The sequence below is a fragment of the Pongo pygmaeus genome, chromosome X (genome assembly GCF_028885625.2).
Source record: "Pongo pygmaeus isolate AG05252 chromosome X, NHGRI_mPonPyg2-v2.0_pri, whole genome shotgun sequence".
Lineage (NCBI taxonomy): Eukaryota > Metazoa > Chordata > Mammalia > Primates > Hominidae > Pongo > Pongo pygmaeus.
Window position 1 is genome coordinate 153564812 of NC_072396.2, and position 21701 is coordinate 153586512.

At 38.1% G+C, this 21701-nt stretch overlaps 1 protein-coding gene across 7 annotated transcripts in view; it reads left to right on the forward strand.

Moving 5' to 3' along the window:
- Positions 1–21701, forward strand: part of AFF2 (ALF transcription elongation factor 2) — a 504750-nt gene that overhangs the window by 324584 nt on the left and 158465 nt on the right. The window lies entirely within an intron of this gene.

Sequence of the window (21701 nt, forward strand, 5' to 3'; positions counted from 1 at the left end):
GCTACTAGCTAAGGATGGATGCTCAATGATTATTTGTTCTACAGTAGTATGATTTATTTGTTCATAGCAAGAATTTACTTTAAAAAATCAAGAAACTATCAAATCCTTTCTGGAATCAAAAATGCAGATAGAGCATTTCTTTTAGATTTAATGCTAAACAGATTGTCCCTCCTAGCAAAGCACCTTCTGTAGTTGATAATTTCATAGGCAAACATCTGTAAGGGTAATTCCGTGTTTATGAGGGATGCTGAATTTGCTAGCTAGGATTTAGGGAACTTGATTTGATAAACTGTATCTTCTTACAGATTTCTTCCTGCCATATGGATCAGGTTGGTAAACACCTACTTGGCCACCTCTTTTTGATTACAGTATGATCTGTGTTTACAGCATTCTAAATTATGGCAATTCTACTTATTAGGCTTGTGTTTTAGTTAACAGTTTTAGCATGGAAAAAATTTACCAAATATTTACAGGGCAGTGCTTGTTATTTTATTTTTATTTTTTAACAGGGAAATAAATGAAAAAGCCCATCTTGCAAGTAAGAAAAAAAATGGATCAGGGAACAAAATTGGTCAGACAATTATGTCTGAAAGGAAATTTGATTATATTATCATAACTATGCAGCATAATCAAGCACCTTTCAGTAGAATTTCTTTTATAAATTTAACCAATAATTAGGCAATTGATTTTATATCCTGTCAAATTAATGTATAAATGATGTTCAACTTGGATTCATGCAAACGATTTTCTATATAGCTGTCTTAAATAGGAATCCTTCTGGAATGTTTCAGAAAGCATGTATCTTATTTGGATGTGGACTTTTAAAATTATAGTTTCTTGAAATAGTAATACAGTGTTTCACCCAAGAAAGACAATTCCTAAATATAATTTAGACTATAATTAATGTTAACATTGATGGAGTCAAATAAATGAACTAACTAATGATTGTGCCCTTTGCTAATCTGATGACTAGTTCTTACCTAATGGCACTGGGAAATATGTAAATTTGTCAGCAGGTGAAAATGCCCTTGACTGGGTAAATTATGTGCAGTATTACCTTTTCTGAAGCTAATTCAAAGCACTAATGGACTTAATATGTAGCATGCATATGTGAGGTGAGCTATTCATGGAACCAAATTAGCTCATAAGAGATGTTATCCATTATATGCCTCCTAGTAATCATTTCCTCTTTTCTCAAACACAAACCAACCCAGAAGAAAGATGCTAAATTTAATTATAACAACTTTATGTGAACAATGCAGGTAAGCCATCCAGTGTGCTTCCAAATGCACTTAGAACCTGCCAAGCAGTTTAAATATTTCTATGTGGAATCTAGGGGTTTGCAGCTAGTATATGAGGTGAATTTTAAATGATTTTACAGACGTCATTGGGAAAGCGAGTAATATGAGTAATGAGGTGACTGGGCCAGTGAATCATGGGAACCTGTCAAACATGGGGAGATGTCAGGAAAGAGATGATGTCAAATAGAAGTAACTTAGCAACCCAGCATTTAGCTGTCCAGAGAATGAGCAAGAGTAGCCCCTTTAAAATAGCTGGGTAAATTTATCAGTTCCTGTATATCTTAGGTATGCTATAAAAATAAGTCTGTTCTCTGTCAACCTGTTTCTTTTTGTGAATATGGTGATTTGTGATTTTCTATTGAATTGGATGAAAGCAGGTGAGAATTTAGGCCATGTGTAGAATTTACACCTGTTTTCTGTATCTTGGGTGTAAGGAGAGAGTAATGAAACAACACATTGGTTTGCCAAAAAGCATTCTAGGCTTATCTGAAAGAAGTAACAGCTTCCAACTGTTGTCTGAGAACCAGCATTTTTGTACTAGCTTTGCTAGTGGGATGAGGCTGGGGAAAGGAGAAGTAATGCAAGGAAGTTAACCATTCCACTTGCATCTGTGTAAAGGTGAAACTCGTGTCTCTGCAAAACACATTGAGGAAGTAGCCTCTTGGAATCAATTTGGTAGGCATCTCTCAGTTTTGAAATGAAAGAAAGAAGGAAAGAATAAAACAAGCTTGTCCCTTCTCTCATTTGTCACTAGAAGCATTCAGGAGAATGAGAAAAATAAACTTAAACTCCATAATTGATGTAACCAAAGGGTATCCATAAGCCTGACTCACAATTTATTTTGTGAAGGTCAAACAGGGAAGAAGCCAATAAGTGATTCCCATGGTCTTGGATTTGTGGTATAGTAGATGAAAGAAACACTGATTTTCAGAATAAGTGGAACATGGTGAAAAGCAGAAACAGTATTAGAATAATAAGAATGGGCATTAAAGTTGGAGATGGGAGCTTCCATGGACCAAGTTTGGGACACAGTCTTGAGAAGTAGGGAAGGCAGGACTGAATGAGAAATTAGATAAATGATCCATATTTGTGGAAGGCACTTTGTTAGTGAGGCAAGGTGGATGAATGAGATGCTGCTTTGCAAGTAGCCTGTAGGGCTGATGTCTATTGATAACAGAGAAGTAAAGCCTGAAAGCATTTGGGCACACAGTCTTGTATTCCGAACAGAATTCCTGCTAGTCTGGAATTCAGCCACAGCCCTGACTGGTCCTGGAACTCTTGACATGAAAAAAAAAATAGTAATAAAAAAGAATCACCACAAGATCTATGCAAAAAAATATACACAAAAAAACATGTGAGAAAAGTGTACCGGAAAAACAATATTGTTATGGAAAAATTAGAGCTGTGACCAACATAGTGGCATGAATTTGTTAAAACCATGAAGCAATTTTATCTGAAAAGACGAGAACAAAATCAGTGATACAGGAACTTAAAGACGCTATTTAAAAAATAGATAAATCAAGAGGTGTGAATTAATGAATTATGAACAGAAAATCGTCATAATTAATTAATTCAAGATCCTTTTCCCAAATAAAACAATAATACAATAAAATAGATACTTGGTTACTTAACGCCATCAAGAAAAAAGGGAAAACACTAATACATAAAACAAGAACTAATAAACAGAAATAACCTCAGATACAGAGAAAACTAAGAGAATAATGAGTAGCAATTTTCTCAGCTCTGTACAAATAAATATAAACTGGTGGATGAAATGGATGGTATTTCTAGTGAAATGTAATTGACAGAGATTAACACAGAAAATCTAAACAGGCTTATCGCCATCAGTGAAATGAAGACTCTCCCCACCCCTTAACAAAAGCGTCACTCCCAGATGGGATTTCGTGAGGAAATTAAACTAAACTTTCACAAAATTTGACAGTATAACTTTTACACAACATAGAACAAAAAGAAAAATTTGCAAAGTACTTTTTAGAAAAGCCAACCTAGCTTTTATTTTGATACTAAAATCTGACAAAAATAGAACACAAAAAAGAAAATTGCATAATAGTATCATTTATGATTATTGTTGCAAAGCTCCTTAATGAAATACTAACAAACAGAATCAGACAGCACTTTAAAGGATATACAATATCACCAAGTGGATTTCATTCCAGGAGTATAAAACTAGTTCAGTGTTAAGAAATCCATTTGTATAATGCCTTTTACAAAGAGAATAAAAAAAGAAAAATTACACAGTCTTCTTCAAATAGATGATAAAAGACACTTGACAAAACTGAATACACATTCTTGATAAAATAGAAATAAATGGAAACATATTTAATGTGATAAAATATATCCACCTTAACCCAAAGGCTAGTATCACATTTCATGGAGAAACTCTCAAAGCATTCTCATTATGGTCAAGAAAAAGACTAGATGTTCTTTATATCACTATCATTTTATGTTTTTCTGGAGGTTAGCCAAGACAATTAAATATGTAAAGAATAAGAGGCATTAAAGTGAGAGATAATGCTTAAAATGGTTACTATTTGTACATTATACATATAATGTTTTCCTGGAAACCAGAGGCAAATTAACTAAAAACACTATTATGAATAATACACAAATTCAGCAAAGTTGCTGTGTGCAAAATTAATGTATGGCAATAAATAGTTTTTACATATAAAGCAACCAACTATAAGATGTAATGGGCAAAAAAATCCATTTACACCTTATGAATTGATGTAACAAGAATTGTGTCAGAGCTATATAAGCAAACTAAGTCACTATGAGAGATGCCAAAGAATACTTAAATAAAAAGGCATACAATTCCTGAATAGGAAGACAATGTCACAGACGTTTGTGTTCTCCCTAAGTTAATCTTGGATCCTTACCTCACGCCATACAAAAACATTACTTCTAGATGTATTAAAGATTAAAAACAAAAACATAAAATATTAGAGGTATATATGGGAGATTTTAATTTATTTTTAATTTTCAGATCAAGTCTCATAATTAGATGGCAGGGATAAGAAGCAGTCAGGGGAAAGTTCAGAGGTTAGAGGAGACTGGAGAATGAAAGAGTAATTGAAAGAGAGAGAAGTCTCTCACTCTAAGGGAATATAGTAAGATTATGAGGCAACATGAAGGCTCCAGGTGATATTGAAGATATTATATTTATACAGGTTTCAATCTGTAGATTGTATAATTTCCTCCAGCAGTGCTTATTTCATTACCCAGAGACCACAGGCTAATGGGTCGATGACAGCCTGGAGGCCTTAGAGAGGTTGAAAATTGCCCCGAATCATATATTCATATGGTTATGAAGCAGCTGACACAGAATTGGAACTCATGTTGGCCTGAATCCAAAGTACATACTAATAGTAGTACCACTTACCTAGAATTTTTTTGTAGCTGGCACTGTTAGAAGAATTTCACATATAGTAACTCATATAATCACTATATCAATGCCAAGAAGCAAGTACTATTATCATCCCCTTGTTAGATAATGATGTGGAAGTACTCTGAGCTTAAGTGACTTTCTAAGTTTGACAGCTAACCAGTGACAGAGCCAAAATTTCAAACCAAGCAGTTCTTGGTCATTATGAATAATGTGGGTATTAATAATTGTATACAGATTTTTGCATGAACACATGTTTTCATTCATCTTTGGAATATACCTAGGAGTGGGATCACAGAGTCATATGCTTAGAGTATGTTTAAATTTATAAAAACCATACTAAGTTGCTTTTAGAGTGGCTGTACCATTTTGCATTTACACCAGCCAAGTATGAAAGACCACTTACTCAGCATGTACTTATTTCCCATTTGTATATCTTTTTTGATGAAGTGTCTGTTCAAATCATTTACTCATTTACTAAATCAGGTTGTCTGTTACCTTATAAATGAATCTTGAGAGTTTTTATTGTTTCTGGACATAAGTCATTTGTCAGATATGTGATTTGCAAATATTTTCTCTCAGGCTCTGGCTTGTCTTTTCATTCTCTTGGTGATATCCTTCTAAGAACAAAATTTCTTAATTTTGATAAAATCCAATTTATCTTTCTTTCACGTTATGGATTATTATTTTGTTGTCAAGTCTAAGAACTTTTGGGTTAATTCAAGGTCAAAAAAATTCTGTCCCATGTTTTATTCTAAAAGTTTTATTTAAGTCTTTATTTTGGATTAATTTTGATATGTGATGTGAGGTATAGGTTGAAATTTACATTGTGTTCCAGCATGATTTATTGAAAAGATTGTATTTAATCTTTCTCCATTGAATTGCTTTTGCATTTTTGTAAAAAGTCAATTGACCATATTTGTGTGGGTCTACTTCTTGACTCTCCAGTCTCTTCTACTTGTCTATGTCCCTGACCTTTCACTAATACCATAGTGTCTTAATTTCTGTAGATATTGTAAGTCTGAAAATAGCATAATGTGAATCTTCCAACTTTGTTCTTTTCCTAAAATGGTTTAGCTATTCTAGTTCCTTTTCCTTTCCATATGAATTTTAGATATATTATTTATATTTACAAAGAATTCTGCTTAAATGTTGGCTAGTATGCATTACATCTATAAATCAATTTTGAGGGAATTAACACCTTTACTGTGTTGCATCTTTCATCTCATGGATGTGGTCAATGTGCCTCTCCATTTATTTGGGTTGGCTACTCTATTTTTAGAGGGACACTGGTAATCTATAATCCCACTTTAGAAAATTCATGCTATGAGAAAAATCCAAGCTCCTAGAAAAACTATGTGAACAAAATTATTCATTACACAATTCTTTGTAATAGCAAAAAATGCTACTATATATTTAACAATAGGAGAATAGTTAAGCAAACTCAGATTTATACATTCAGAATCATAACCAATCATTAAAAAGATGGCTTTGCTGATGATGTAACAACATGAGGAAAAATTATGAGATAATGTTAAGTGAAATAACCAGAATATAACATTTTATGTACTTAAGTATTATATCTCTATAAAAATATGACTAAAAAGAAACTGAAGGAAAATATTTTGAAATGATAGTTCTTATTTTGTTAGAGTTAGAGTTATGGGTGAGTTTCTTCCTTTTTATATTTTCTCAATTTCTATAATTTATATTACTTTCATAAAAATATTTAAGAGGCAATTTACTCATGTAACGAACATGCATGTTTACCCCCTGAACTTAAATAAAAATGAAAAAACAATTTAAGAGGTATATTGCTGAACTAAAATGCACTTAGCAAAGAGTAACCAGGATAGTGGGTAGTTTCCAAACTAGAACATCTAAAGAGATAGACTAGATTAAACAGCAGAAAATTGAACTAGAAGAGGGAGCAGGCTGTGGCTGCCTGAGAGACTACCCTGTGGAAGCAAGAGACTCAGAGGCTGCATTTGGGATAGAAGACCTCAAATGGTGAAATCTAACTTTTGAGGGGCACTTATAGAGGGATAAGTATTAGGGCAATAAAAGCAAGAATGTTCTGGGGGGTGGGGCATCACGGTTAAGACAGTAGAGCTCGGCTCTTCTCCCTTGCTGAATGTTTTTGGGTAAATTAACCTTTTTGTACCTCATTTACAAAAGTGAGATAATATGCCCTAATTCTCAGAATTATAGGGACAATTAAATGAGATGATGCATATGAAACCTCTAGAATAGTGCTTGGAGCACTCAATTAGATCCTTCCTTTCTGCCCTGTTCTAACTGGTAGATCTGTCCAAGGGTAGAAGGAGGTGAGGTCTTTGTCACTGAAAGTGTTCAAATAGAGGCACTGTGCTCCCCCAGTACCTAGAGGATAAACTTCCAAACCCAGATCTTGGCAGTCAAAGTCCTTCCTTTATGTCACCACTCATGCCTACCTCACATATTGCCAATTCTCCCAACTGTGTGCCCTTTTCCACATCCATTGCAGACTTCTCCCCCTTTATCAAATGTGCCATCTCCTCCTCTGCCTCTGTGTGTTGCCCTCTCCCTCTGCCTGTGATCTCATCCACTCCTGTCTTTGTCTGGTGACCTCCTATTTACACCATGTAAGATCCACTACAGAGATCACAGATATTAATGAATTAATTTCTCTATCTGTCTTCTAGGTCCCCATAGCAATTTTTATATATCTACACTTGGCCTTTGTATGTGTGTATGTTGGGGAGTTGCCTCCTATGGTAGCATGTGAGGTCCATTAGGTCATAGTCTGTGTGGAAATCCTTACTCTGTCTCTTTGGCCAATTCCAGAAGGCCCCCCCACATACATGCACACAAAGGTGACAAGTGTAGGTGCATAAAAAGTGCATAGATTAGATGCAATGTGTTTATTAAATGACTTAAATTTTTAGAGGAATGGTTAGAGAAAATGACTTCATAGTGTTATTTCCACCCAAGGTACAATAATGATTTGATTTTCCATGAAAATATTACAAGCTAATAAGCAGATAATAGTGCTTATTGAGTAGAATAATTATACAAATATTAGGCATTTTAATGACTCCATTTCTTATTTCTCCAAATGATATATTGTCACCATTTGTGTGCTTTTTCCATTGCCAATTTCTTTTTAAGAAGGGCAAAATGCCACATGCAGCTCCAATCATTTAGATGTGTCTGGATTCTTGGAAATTTGACTACCCTATGTTCTCCTACAAATGGACCATGAGAGCTTGCTTGGAGGTTGTAGCAGGGAAGCACAGCTGCTCCTATACCTTTGACCTAAGAAGGATTCAACTCTATAGATAAGCAGTGGTAAGAGTGAGAAATGACACCCATCTAGCCAGCCAGATCAGTTGAATCAATCCTGACGTTCAGTGGGGTAACAGATGTCGCAGCCAGATAGTCATCACATCCTCAACTGCAAATTATTATTTAATACCATTGTTATAGTCCATTTTTAATATTTTTCCTCAAAATACAATAATGCTAGCATTATCAATTTAAACAAGGTACTGAATAAAGACAGGGCCCCATATGCTACTACAATGGGAGAGACTTTCAAATCTCTCAAATAATGTTTTGGCACCATTCACTTGCTTATTATCACTGTGATCACAAGAGCTTCCACAAGATGTGTTTTCTTCTCTACAGTGATTCCTCCAGGGTGTGTGTGTGTGTGTGTGTGTGTGTGTGGCTGATAGCCTATAAGTTGCTTCCATTAAACACTCCATTCCCCAAAGCCTTTCATTATTGGAATGAACACACTAACACGAACAGACTCATCCTGCTCTTTTCCTGGCAACATGTTAACTGGAAATTGCAGAATCATAAAATAAATAACTAAGGCCAATCTAAAACTAAGGTGTAAAAACAGCATCCTGGCTGTCTGGGCCTCTGATTATTTTCTATTCAACTCCCTTACTACTTCTCAGGACCTGTTGGGTTCAGAGGATACCTGAAAAGCTAGTCCATCCTCCAACTTTGTAGCCTCCTCACTGCTCTTTAATCCAGGAGCTCCCAGCACATCCTCACACTCCTAGTGCTTTTGATGCAAAAGTGAATAGCAGGTCTGACACCTGGAGAATCCACCCTGATGTTGTTAGAGCCTGGTCTGCTCCTGTCCTGTGTTACAGAGTGGAGACTATGCAGCATCGGCCTTTGAAAGAACTGGGATTAAGATCAAAACAATGTGCCAGTGACACTGGACCAGACATCAAGAGACCTCAGAGCTAGTTCTGACCCTGCCACTACCTTATTCTGTGACCCTTGACTAGTCTCTTAACCATTGTGTGCTTCAGGTTCTCCACCTGTAAATTGTTGAATTTTTTGCACTCTCCAGTACAGAAAACACCAAACCACGTGTGGCTGGCTATTTGAATTTTAATTAATTAAATTTTAATAAAATAAAAGTTCAGTTCCTCATCCATTTCAAGTTCTCTTTAGTGACATGTGGCCAGTGTTTGCCATATTAGACAACACAAAACTCAACATTTCCATCACTGTAGGAAGATACGGTGAACAGAACTGCCCCAGATATCTCTTCAGATTTGCTCTAGGTTTTTGTTCTGAGTTTTATCATCAAATAAAATCAAATATTGTTTTACCTTCTAGACTGTGTATTCTAAACTGTGTTTAGAGTATATCTGATTAATTTATTTTCTCCTGAGTCTTATATACAATACATTGATCAAATTCGACTCTAGTTCTGAGCAGTGCCCCTACTATATAAGACAGAACAAAAAATAAGTCTGAGTAGGTAGAAAAAGATACAGCAAGTATTCCCACAAAAGAGAGAAGACCAGAGAAGTTTCAGGCATACGCCTGGTTTGTTGGGCAATGCAGGGACCCGTGTACTCCTAACTCAGGCCTCAGGCAAAGTGTCTTTCCCTATGTTCAATAACATTAATAATGCTTTCATCCCTAGGCTCTGGAAATAAGAGGGTGCATCAGACCATTGAATGGCCCTTTTAGGAGAGAAATGGTACTATAAAAACCCAGGAATTGATTCATATTTGCTTCCTCTCTCTCTCTCTCTCTCTCTCTCTCTCTTCCTCTCTCACTCTCTTTCCTGTACTCTTCAGCTTTTCCATCTCTTTAGACATCCACCTAAGGTGCATCATTAAAGGAAGTACCACAGCAGCACTTGGACAGCTCCAGTGGCTTTAATTGTCCCATTTCTTCATTAAGGAAAGTTGTTTACCTATACCTTGCACAGGGGCTCGAGATCTGGATTATTAACATTAAAATGGACTGAGTCCTGAGAAAAGCCATTCATTGTACAAACTTTGAGTTATGTAGGGTAAATAAATTCTGAAGATGTATTGTATTGTATACTCAAAATTTACTAAAAGAATGGATCTTAAATGTTCTCACAACATTTAAACAACTAAAGGTAGCTATGTGAATTGGTGGACATATTAATTAGCTTGATTATGGCAATCATTTTACAATGTATACATACATCAAAACCTCACATTGTATACCGTAAATATATATTAATAATTTATTGTGTCAGTTATACCTCCATAAAGTTCGAGAATAAAAAGCCATTACTTGGAATGCATTCTGGTGACAAGGGAAATTTAATAAATTTGTGCCTCTCCTTAGGGATCGGCTTATTTTTACTGACTTGCCATTTGGATTGTGTGACCCTCACACTTGCCATTGGGTTGCGTGTGGCATGAGTAAGGGCAGTGGTTTCAAAACAATTATAAGTTGGGTTCTGTGGTTCATGCCTATAATCCCAGCACTTTGGGAGGCTGAGGTGAGAGGATTGCTTGAGACCAGGAGTTCAAGACCAGCCTGGGGCAACAAAAGGAGACCCACATGTCTATAAAAATAAGTTAATTAGCTGGGTGTGGTGGTGCACACCTGTAGTCTCAGCTACTCGGGGAGGCTGAGGTAGGAGGATTGCTTGAGCCCAGGAGTTGGAGGCCACAGTGAGCCACGATCACACCATTGCACACCACTCACTCTGAGGTGACAGAGTGAGACCTCATCTCTAAAACCACACACACACACACACACACACACACACAAAATGATGATAATGTACTTCTTATAACCACCGAATTATAATGGACTTCCAGAAAGGTGAGGGAAGCTTTGTTCCTGCTACATGATTGGAGTGTTCCCTTTTAGAAAACCTGTCTTATGGAGTATGGTGGTGCCCAAAGCCTAGAGCTCAAAGCCAGACACCTGGGCAGAGGTCCTTGAGCTGCATGACATTGTCTCCAAAACTCAGTTATCTGACCTATGAAATGAGAACAAGAAAAACTACTTCTCTGTATTATTGAGTGGATTAAATACGGTAACATAAATGAAACAGTGAATTCTAACCCCCAAATACATACAAGCTCCTATTGGATTGTTATTGTGACTCTTCTTGTTATTCAGAAATTCCAAATATTTTCAAAGGGTAACTTTGAATTTCATATTTCAACCCTTCACAGACTGTCTATCTGATTTGGCCAAGGAGTTTAGATTGCCCCTGTGCTTTTCTTGAATATTAAATATGTAAGCTCCTTTCATGTCTTTAATAGAATAGTTTTTTTTTCATTTTTGACCACTCCATAGTTCATAAGGCACATTGCAGCTTTTCAAATTGTCAAATTTGTTTAATTAGCCCAGAGACCCTGCCCGGTTGGTTTTTGTCAGCTGTATAGCAGGCTCTGTGGGTGGCTTGCAAATCTCTGACCTGGGTTTTTGTTTGTTTTTTTTTTTTTTAAATCATTTTACACATTTCTTTCCTTCTTTAATACAAATCAAGGAGAGACTAGATGAGCAGGAGGCAGTGGTGGGGCTGGGAGTAGGAAGGCAACGTGCTGTGGCACTGGTTGGCAACTGGCTTTTGGACAAGAGTTACAAATTGATTACAAGTAACAGTTGGAATCCCAGGCCTGAGAGATCCAGGTTTGTGAGTGTGTTGCAGGTGGGGTAGAGTTCTCCTTGAGCTATTTATTTACTTCAAGACCAATGTTTCATTTGCACACTGAAACCTTCCTAGGTAAGAGTTTGACATTGTTCCCTTTGAATCTTCTATTTGGTGCTTTGCTAAATTTATAGCCAGGAGTAAAATTATTGATCTGGTTACCCAAAAAGATGTTTTAGGCCAAAAAAAAGGTAGAGGTTTAAAGAGGATTTAGAGACATCCATGGGCAGTGGATTCTCAGAGGGTTATTAGGGAAGCTTGCAAGGGGTGGGGGGTGGGGGTAATTGGAATGCACCCCTTCCTTATGGTGAGTAAATGTTTTGAAGTACAAATGTGGATGCCCTAAAAGATGTCAATGGGAAACTATTAATAAAAGAAACTTTTATAATAGTCTCCCTGTGTGATTGTTACCTTTTAATTAAAAAAAAAAAAGACTTGGTAGTGAAATCCAATAATCAGATTGGATTGATGTTTAACAAATACTTAGTATAAAATATCAGATATGAATCAATAGCTACTTGTAGCTTACGCTGGGAAGTGGCTGTTTGTATCAAGGCAGAGAGGGACCTGCTTTCCTGGGTTTAACACAGTATTGAAGCTTTATAGCATGCCTGTGGGGCCACATTTTTGTACATACCGCTGGTCCCCAGTGTTCATATTGAGTTTAGAAAGTTCTCCTTCTTCATCAGTCAAATATCCTTTTAGAAAAGGATATGCCTCTCACTTGTGCTGCATTTTTACCACTGTTAATATGGAATACAGATGCTATTTATTTCCCGTTATTTGGAGGAATTGTAGAGAAAAACGAATCCAGGGAGAGGAGTGACTGTCCAGGCATTCAGAAATACTCAACCTATTAGGGGCTTGGAATACTTGGAGGGGGCTTTCTGAATCAATTTCACTGTGACTTAGTAGTGGTTTTGGTGTTGTTAAATTCAGACTACTGCAAGGAATTTGATACCTCTGTTGGTTTATTTTTATTTTTATTGAGGGGTATCTGTGGGTGGGGGGCGGGAGAGAGGGCCTGGTGTTCAGTAGTTAGACTGACATCTTGTGATAGATTTGTTAGTTAATTTCATGAGAATGGGACAAACCAGTTCTCTTTCCTGCCCCTGGCACTGTGATTCTAAGATTGAAATAGCTGTTTCAGAGGAAAGACAATTCCATGCAAATCATATTGGATGGAGTTTCAGCTGTATTAGTGGCCTGGTACCTTATTTTTACTGAGCTCAGGAATAATGAGGGACCGAAGCTATAGCCAAGTTGTTCACTGGAGGCTTCTTTCCATGAAAATAGATATTACTTCTTTATTCCCCAGCAATTGAGCCTCTGTCCCTTCTAAAAGCAGTTGTCATGAACTCCTCATTACCATTTTTCTTAACGTGATAAGTGTAAACTACAAGAAAGCTATCATGTTTGAAAAGCTACAGTAGCCCTTAGAAACGGAATACTAACATGCCTTGTGTACTTCTTTGAAAAGGCTTAGACTGAGGATTGTGTGAAATGTATCCTTCTGCCCCCCTTTGCCTAGAGTTGTCATTCTCTAGTACCTTTCACTTATAGCATAAGCTGGCTTTCTAAAGGACTGCTGTGTTGTTGCATCGACACCATATCTCTCTAACAATGTGAAATCAACAAATCCTTTTGGCAATTTCTGAAACATATAACAAATTGTGCATTATTCTCTAAAAAAATCAGCTTTGATGGGCTTATTTTCTTTCTACTTCGAATGGTAACTGGTAATTGTTATTACCTTACTCTCATTCCAATTATCAATACTCTAGCTACAGAGAGTACCACCAGACCCTGTACCGGGACCTAGTCTAGCCTCCTGGCTGTTAGATACCTTGCAAGGAGTAGACACTCAATAAATATTTTCTGAATGAATGAAATTAAATATAGATTGTTAGAAATGGTGCTGGAGGAGAAGCCAATGAAAGTGTGTGAGTTTTATCAAGTTGGTTTGCCTGAGCTGGTGCTAAAGGAACAAATTGGAAGGTAACCATTAAGAAACATCTCATGCTGTGAGGATATAGCATGTCATTCTATCTTTTGAAGTGACTCTGAAAGGAAAAAAAAAAAAAAACATGGCTGTAGTATTATGAAAGCCTGGCGAATTATCTCAAATCAATATATTTTAAGTGATGGTCGTTGGATGTAGTTGACAGCAAAATAATTTGAAACAGAAGAGCTGGAAATTCAACATTGCAATTAAAAATCACTTTTGAAAAGAGTTACAATGATCTGATGTCAAAATTAGCTTAAGAATGTAAGAAACAATTTCAAGGGTTAGAAATGTTAAGAACTGGCCCTCAAGAAACCCCAGAATCCTCACATACCTGAACTGGACCACTTAGCAAAAGCCCTTTACCTTGATTCCCTTTTTGATACTGCTCTTTGCAGAACACTTTCTCAGTGGCCAGTTCTTACATTTCTAAGATTTGAAATTGTGTTAATTTTGCCTGTACCAAACAAGGCAAACAATTCAATGTTGTTCAGTCTGATAACATTTCCTAGTGGGGTGTTCAGTCTTCTATTCTGACTGGTTCAACCTAATTTAGACAAAGACAAAGGTCTTAATAAAGATTAAAATTTACAAGGCAATCATGTGTTTAGGGAATCAAATACCATTAGTTAGATGGGCTGTGGCCTCAGGTTGCTGCTGCTGAAACCTTTTGCTGAACTAAAAAGGTCTGGTTGAATTCTGCCCAGTATATCACTATAGTGTTCTGTTCCCTTGTATTTACCTTTGGAGACCTTTCTTTGCAGTGTCTGAATGTAGAATGCCCGAGGAGTAACTGGGACAAAAAAAGTTGCATGAATAGGCCCTGCACATGGTCATATATGTTCCTGTTGTATTCAGTGGGTGAAATGGAGTTGATTGCATCTGGCAATGGCAAGAAGATGGCTTGATTGATTGCTTGATTGAGTACACAGTGGAGATGCAGAATACTGATCACTATACTTCCCAATTGTACATTATAATTAGGGCTCCTTTTCAATGGAACCCTGGTTTGGAGGCTGCCAGGATGAAGGCAGCCAATGTGAGCTGAACTTTTTGCATGTACAGTCCTGGGTCCGAAGGAGAATATTTCCAGATTCCCTTAAACAACTGCCGGCACTAAAGAGTTTGAATACAGAATTCAATTATTTATTTGAAGAAACATCACCAGAGTTTTTATGCTATGCCATTTAAATCATAAGTTAGTGTTAGAAACTTTTAAAAGAATTGCATTTTGCATTGACCCATTGTTATGCCATGGCCAAGAAGTTATGTTTCATGTAACAGTTGATTTTACACTTCCTCTCTATGAGCATTTGCATGGAAATCAGAAGAGCAATCTCAGGAGACTGTCTTAACAGCATTCCAAACAGAAGAATATTCATTCAATTGAATGGAACAGAGTTTTGACCACTAGAAAACCTTGGCAGGAATGGTTAGTGATCAAGCCTAGGAAAGTCTATGATTCCACTGTTGTTAGATTTTCTAAGAGTTCAGCAAACAATCAGACAAATTGGGCTGTTAGCTGTCTTACTGTGAGACAATAGGCTCCCCTCAGCATGTTTCACCCACCCCATCCCTGGGAGAATGACAAATTTCCTTAGCCAATTTAGTCAGCCGTGTTTATATGTCATGCAAAACAACTGCTCCAGATTCAGTTTTGCATCTTCTCATATATATCTTTGACTTTACAGAAGTAAAGTGTATGATTATCTGATTAGGTAAAGCAGTGCAGTTGGTTCACAACACCCACTCCACCACCTTTTAGGAATCCCTTTTCACTGCTCTAGGCAGAGGACATTTCGCCTTCAGAGATGAACTGCTCACTGCCTTCTAAGGCAGTAGGCTCCATGATTGGAAACCTCACATGATTGGAAATTCTTTATTAGTTTGAGCTAAAATTGGTCCCCTGATAACTTTACCCATACAGCCAGTCCTAAACTCTTGGTCCACAAAGCAGGTCTCAAATCTCTTTCATGTGAAAGACTTTCATGGATTTAAAGACACTTCTCACTCTCCCTTTTCTGTAGACTAAACTTTCCCTGTTTCTTTAATGTGTATGTATACATGAGATGAGCTTTCCAAGCTCTTACCATTCTGGTAGCTGTCCCTTAGAGATATTGCAGTATTCCCATGCCCCCACTGAGATGGGACATCCAGGAGAGCACTCTCAGAGGGCCCTGAGAGGAAAAAGATCAGTAGCTCTTCCCACATGCCCTACTTCCCTCCAAGGGAATTTCATTTGGAACAGCCAAGCTCCCTGACCCTGAGCAAAGGGCCCCTGTCCTTCCGAAGCCTGCCTGAGGGGGCCTAGTAGGAGAAACAGGTAAGTTCCTGTGTCTGTAGAGGCTGCACAGCAACCTGGCTACATTCTGGTGCACCACACTGGGAGCAGCAGCCTGTGCAGATCACATCCAGCTCCCTGAATCCTTTTACAAATGGCTGTGTGGCTGCCTCCATGGGCCCATCAATTGGGGGAACCCGCCCCCAATAATTCATCATTATTTCACATAGGTTCTTTTCTATTTCCCTAAGTGTCGGCCAGTCTGAGAAATAAAGGGAAAGAGTACAAAGAGAGAAATTTTTAAAGCTGGGTGTCCGGGGCAGACATCACATGTCGGCAGGTTCCGTGATGCCCCCCAAGCCACAAAACCAGCAAGTTTTTATTAGTGATTTTCAAAAGGGGAGGGAGTGTACGAATAGGGTGTGGGTCACAGAGATCCCATGCTTCACAAGGTAATAAGATATCACAAGGCAAATGGAGGCAGGGCGAGATCACAGGACCAGGGTGAAATTAAAATTACTATGAAGTTTCAGGTATGCATTGTCATTGATAACATCTTATCAGGAGACAGGGTTTGAGAGCAGACAACTGGTCTGACCAAAATTTATTAAGCGGGAATTTCCTCATCCTAATAAGCCTGGGAGCGCTATGGGTGACCAGGGCTTATTTCATCCCTTATCTACAACCGTAAAAAAAAAAAAAAAAAAAAAAAGACAGACTTTCCCAAAGCGGCCATTTTAGAGGCCTCCCCTTGGGAACGCATTCTCCTTCTCAGGGATGTTCCTTGCTGAGAAAAAGAATTCAGTGATATTTTCCTATTTGCTTTTGAAAGAAGAGAAATATGGCTCTGTTGCGCCCAGCCCACAGGTGGCCAGACGTTAAGGTTATCTCCCTTGTTCCCTGAACATCACCATTATCCTGTTCTTTTTTCAAGATGCCTAGATTTCATATTGTTCAAACACACATGCTCTACAAACAATTTGTGCAGTTAATGCAATCATCACAGGGTCCTGAGGCGACATTCATCCTCAGCTTACGAAGATGACAGGATTAAGAGATTAAAGTAAAGACAGGCATAGGAAATCACAAGAGTATTGATCGGGGAAGTGATAAATGTCCATGAAATCTTCACAATTTACATTCAGAGATTGCAGTAAAGACAGATGTAAGAAATTATGAAAGTATTAATTTGGGGAACTAATAAATGTCCATGAAATCTTCACAATTTATGTTCTTCTGCCATGGCTTCAGCTGGTCCTTCCATTCGGGGTCCCTGACTTCCCACAACACCCATCTTAACCCTACTCCTGCTATTGTTGTCCATTTCCTATTAATACCCCCACTGCTGCTGCAGATAAGGGTGCTAATGCCCTGCCTGGCTTTGCTCTCCTATTAAGGAGGAGCAGAGCATCCTACAGGCTGGTTAGCAATTGATAGCAGATTGAGGGTCAAGGAAGGATTTGTTTGCTGCTCTCCTGAACCCTAGCCCCAGGGCAGCCCTTTCTAGGCATCCTAAGGGCACTTGCGCCTTATTCCCTTGCAACCTGGTGCTTAGCTGCTTCATTCCCCCTTTTCTGGCTCCTCACAGAACTGTCAGGAACCATGGATACAAAGGGTCTAAATCATTCATTCAAACAAATTAGGTTTTTCTGGTAAGTCATTAACACCTCCTCCACACACACACACACACACACACATATGTGTTTTTGTAAATGCATAAGGACCTTTAGATAAAGAAACAGATTCAGCAGTCTAATAACGAGACCTCACTCACATAAATGTTTTCAGGTTTAATTTAGTTTTGGTGATGGAAAGATGCTGATGTTTCTTCATCCTTAGTCTGTGGTGATTTGTAAAGCTACTCAGTAGGATACCTTTTGGGAGTACACTATCTGTAAAGCAAAACTAAAAAATAAAAGAAGGAAGGAAAAGAAAAACTGAAGGAAGGAAGGAGGGAGGAAGGAAGGAAGCAAGGAAGGGAGCGCCCCTCCAATGGAAGTCAGACACCAAGGTTAGTTACCATGACTCAGTTACCATGACTTGTGAGTCATTTACTTCTGATTTCCTGTGAAAATATTGATAAACTTGAACACGATTTTGCAGATGTATTCTTCTATTCAACCGTGTTTTTATTTGAGCCACTCAGCTATTCACGCTTATTCTTAATCACAAGAATTTGTGAATACTTCCAAAATTGCATTTATTATGTTCTTGGTATTTTAGTAGAGGGAAGGGAGAAAGGTGTATGCAAGCTCCATCTTGAGCCTTGGGCAGATCCCAAGCTGCCTGGTTGCTAAGCCAAGGCATGCAGGCTCATACTGACAATGCCATAGCCATACCTATGGGGCTGGTAGCAATGAGCTTTGAATGTGTACAACACTATATGGTTTCCAAAGCTCTTACACAATTATTCATTTGCTTTCCCTTGTGTCAAGCCTGTGAGGTAGGCAGAACAGTATTGCTAACTGGGAGAACTAGAGGCCATCCAAGTCAAAGCCCACATGTTATAAGCAGGAAAGCTGAGGCCCAGAATGGACAAGCAATTTGACCAGGGCCACCCACATAGCTTTTGGCAGAGCTAGACTTGAGTTAAGTTCTCCCTATCTTAATACTTAGTCCAAGTTGCTTTTGGGGTTCTCTCTGACTATAACAACAACGATGTGAACTATCATCATCATTTGCATTCATTAAGGTGGTCATTTGAAAAATCGCCCTAATCATCTCTTCAGTTTGAGCTCTTTTACAGTAAGTACCTTAATATTTGTGCTTAACCTAAACACACTATTTGAACAGCTACTATGTGCCAGGTATAATGATAGCCTCTAAAAGGGATACACACACACTCACACACACATAAACACACATGTGTGTTCAAAAACACTGCTCCTCTCACTTCAGCTATTGAAGCCTTTTCCAAATGCCTAGCACAGTGACTTTCCCCACCACCTTGTTCTCTGCACCTTTGCTCATTCCCCTCTCAAGGTGATTCACATGTCAGGCAGTGAATGCTTCAAAAAGAGGTCCTTGACTTTATCATTTCCATGTCCCAGTGACTGGCTTATAATGGCTACATACGCCTGTAATCCCAGCACTTTGGGAGGCCAAGGCAGACTGATCACAAGGTCAGGAGTTTGAGACTAGCCTGGCCAATATGGTGAAACCCTGTCTCTACTAAAAATTACAAAAATTAGCCTAGCACGGTGGCACGCACCTGTAGTCCCAGCTACTTGGGAGGCTGAGGCAGGAGAATCGCTGGAACCTGGGAGGCACAGGTTGCAGTGAGCCAATATGGTGCCACTGCACTCCAGCCTGGGTGACAGAGCGAGACTCCATCTCAAAAAAAATAAAAAATAAAAAATTAGTAGAACAAATGCAAAGAATCCACCAAACAGATCTGCCATTTGCTGTGTGACCTTGGACAAGTCACTTTACCTCTTTGTGCTTCAATTCCTTTTCTGTGAAAAGGGTGTGAGGCTAATGCCTACCTGTTTAGTTTCTGGTACAAAAAGACCAACCAATTACTTACTACACACTAGGCAGGAGAGATACAAAGGTGAATAAGGTGAGGCTTTTGACAACATACTAGTTACTCGAGATAACAGCTATTCAGGTAGCTGTGTGTTAGATGAGTACAGGATCCATTTGAGATTAGCAAAGCCTGGAACACAGACTGTCTTCTGCCCTTCAGCCTGTGGCATACCCAGCTTTCGTGTCTAAATTGGGCAAAGCAAGGATACCTGCAAGTGGTTTTGGATTTGTTTTGAGTCCTAGCCATGAGCTATTGTTTGGATAATATGGTGGAAAATTGAGCCTTTTGTGATTTTGTGGGGTTTGACTTTGGAGTCTTTATATCACATTAATATAAGTGTCTTCCTATTATTAGAAGTTATGTAGAATGCTCTATCACTTATGAAATCCATTCTTTGCCAAATACTAAAAGATAAAACAGTGTTCCTTAGTCTTTTCTTCATTATCCATGTTAGTCAATCTTACAGAGGGAGACATATTTGTTATAGTGGAAAGCGTGCACTCTTGTACCAGTAATCAACCTTCACTTGCTACTAAATGTAAGGCTGTGTATAAGTGACCTCACCTCTTGGAACCCCCATTACCTCAGTTGCCCATGGGGAATATGAATCCCTGCTTTCTCTCTCTCTCTCTGTCTCAAAGGATCAAAGGATCCCAAACATAAAGCAGTGCTTCTTTGTGGAAGTTCAGACCAGTCTCAGATGTGTGTGTGTGTGTGTGTGTTTGTGTGTGTGTATGTATGTAACTTATTTTTGTTAAAAGAGAAGTGATTCTTGGTGTTGTGTACAGGTGCTCATCATTGGATCCTGTTATAAAAGCTGTGACAACATTTTGGGAGCAGGGGCTCATCCCTGCCTGATGACTGGGTGAAGGATTAGTAAAGTTAGGTAAGAATGCATAGGTGTCTTATCTTAGGAGTAGCAAGAACATAAAATAGATTAATATCCTTCAAGAGTTAATGAAAAGGATAACAATGGAAAATCTGCTGTGAGTGTGCCACACTTTACAGGTCTAATTCATTTTGAGAAGTGAAAGAGCTTGCTTGCTCCAAAGTCCTTTGCAGAAGATATTCTTTCAGGAAATTATATTCCTTTCAACTACATCCTGCCTACTGTAATCAAATGCATCGGCGGTAACATGGACTCAGTGTGCTGTTTCATGAAATTTCACATTTTCAAATACAGTTTGAAATCAGTTGTGATTGAAAATGTAGAAGTTTGTGCACTTCCATTTGGATTGGCTAATACGGCAGTGCACTCCACTGGTAATTCAAGATAATCAGGTTCTGCCTCCAAGTAAATACAGAAAACCTAGGGGAAAAGGCACACTTTGAGAAGTGACTTTATTTTTCCCGGTGTCTGAAACACCTTTTAATAAACCCAGAGGCACACCTCTAAAATCAACGGTGAAAGGGGATAAAATTAAGCCTCTAATCAATTTAGGCATACCCAGTAGTTGCTGAAAACAGACAACACTCCTTTTCCTGGAAGAGACTTACCTGCTGTTTTATTGACTCTGGCTAAATATGAACTATATTTTATTTATTTTGAGAAAAATATTATTTTAATTGACAAAAATTGTGTATACTTATGGGGTAAAACTTGATGTTTTGATATGTATATACATTGTGGAATGATTACATCAAATTAATTTACATATCCATCACCTCACATACTTTTTTTTTTTTTTTTTTGAGATGGAGTCTCGCTCTGTCACCAGGATGGAGTGCAGTGGCACAATCTTGACACACTGCAACCTCCACCTCCCAAGTTCAAGTGATTCTCCTGCCTCAGCCTCCGAGGTAGCTGGGACTATAGGCGCACGCCACCAAGCCCAACTAATTTTTGTATTTTTACTAGAGATGGGGTTTCACTATGTTGGTCAGGATGGTCTCGATTTCTTGACCTCGTGATCCACCCCCCCTCGGGCTCCCAAAGTGTTGGAATTACAGGCCACCATACCCAGTCCACCTCACATACTTTTTTTATGGTGAGAACATTTAAACTCTGTCTTAGCAATTTTCAAGTATACAGTACATTATTACTATTAATAACTATAGTCACCATGTTATGCAATCGATCTTCAGAACTTACTCCTTCAAACTGAAACTTTGTACCCTTATACCAACAGCTCCCCCATCCCAAGCTATATATTTTAAGTGATCTGACTATTTTGGAGACCAGTCTTAATCAGGAAAAACCATCTAAATTGTAAAAGAGATCATTGAGTATTTT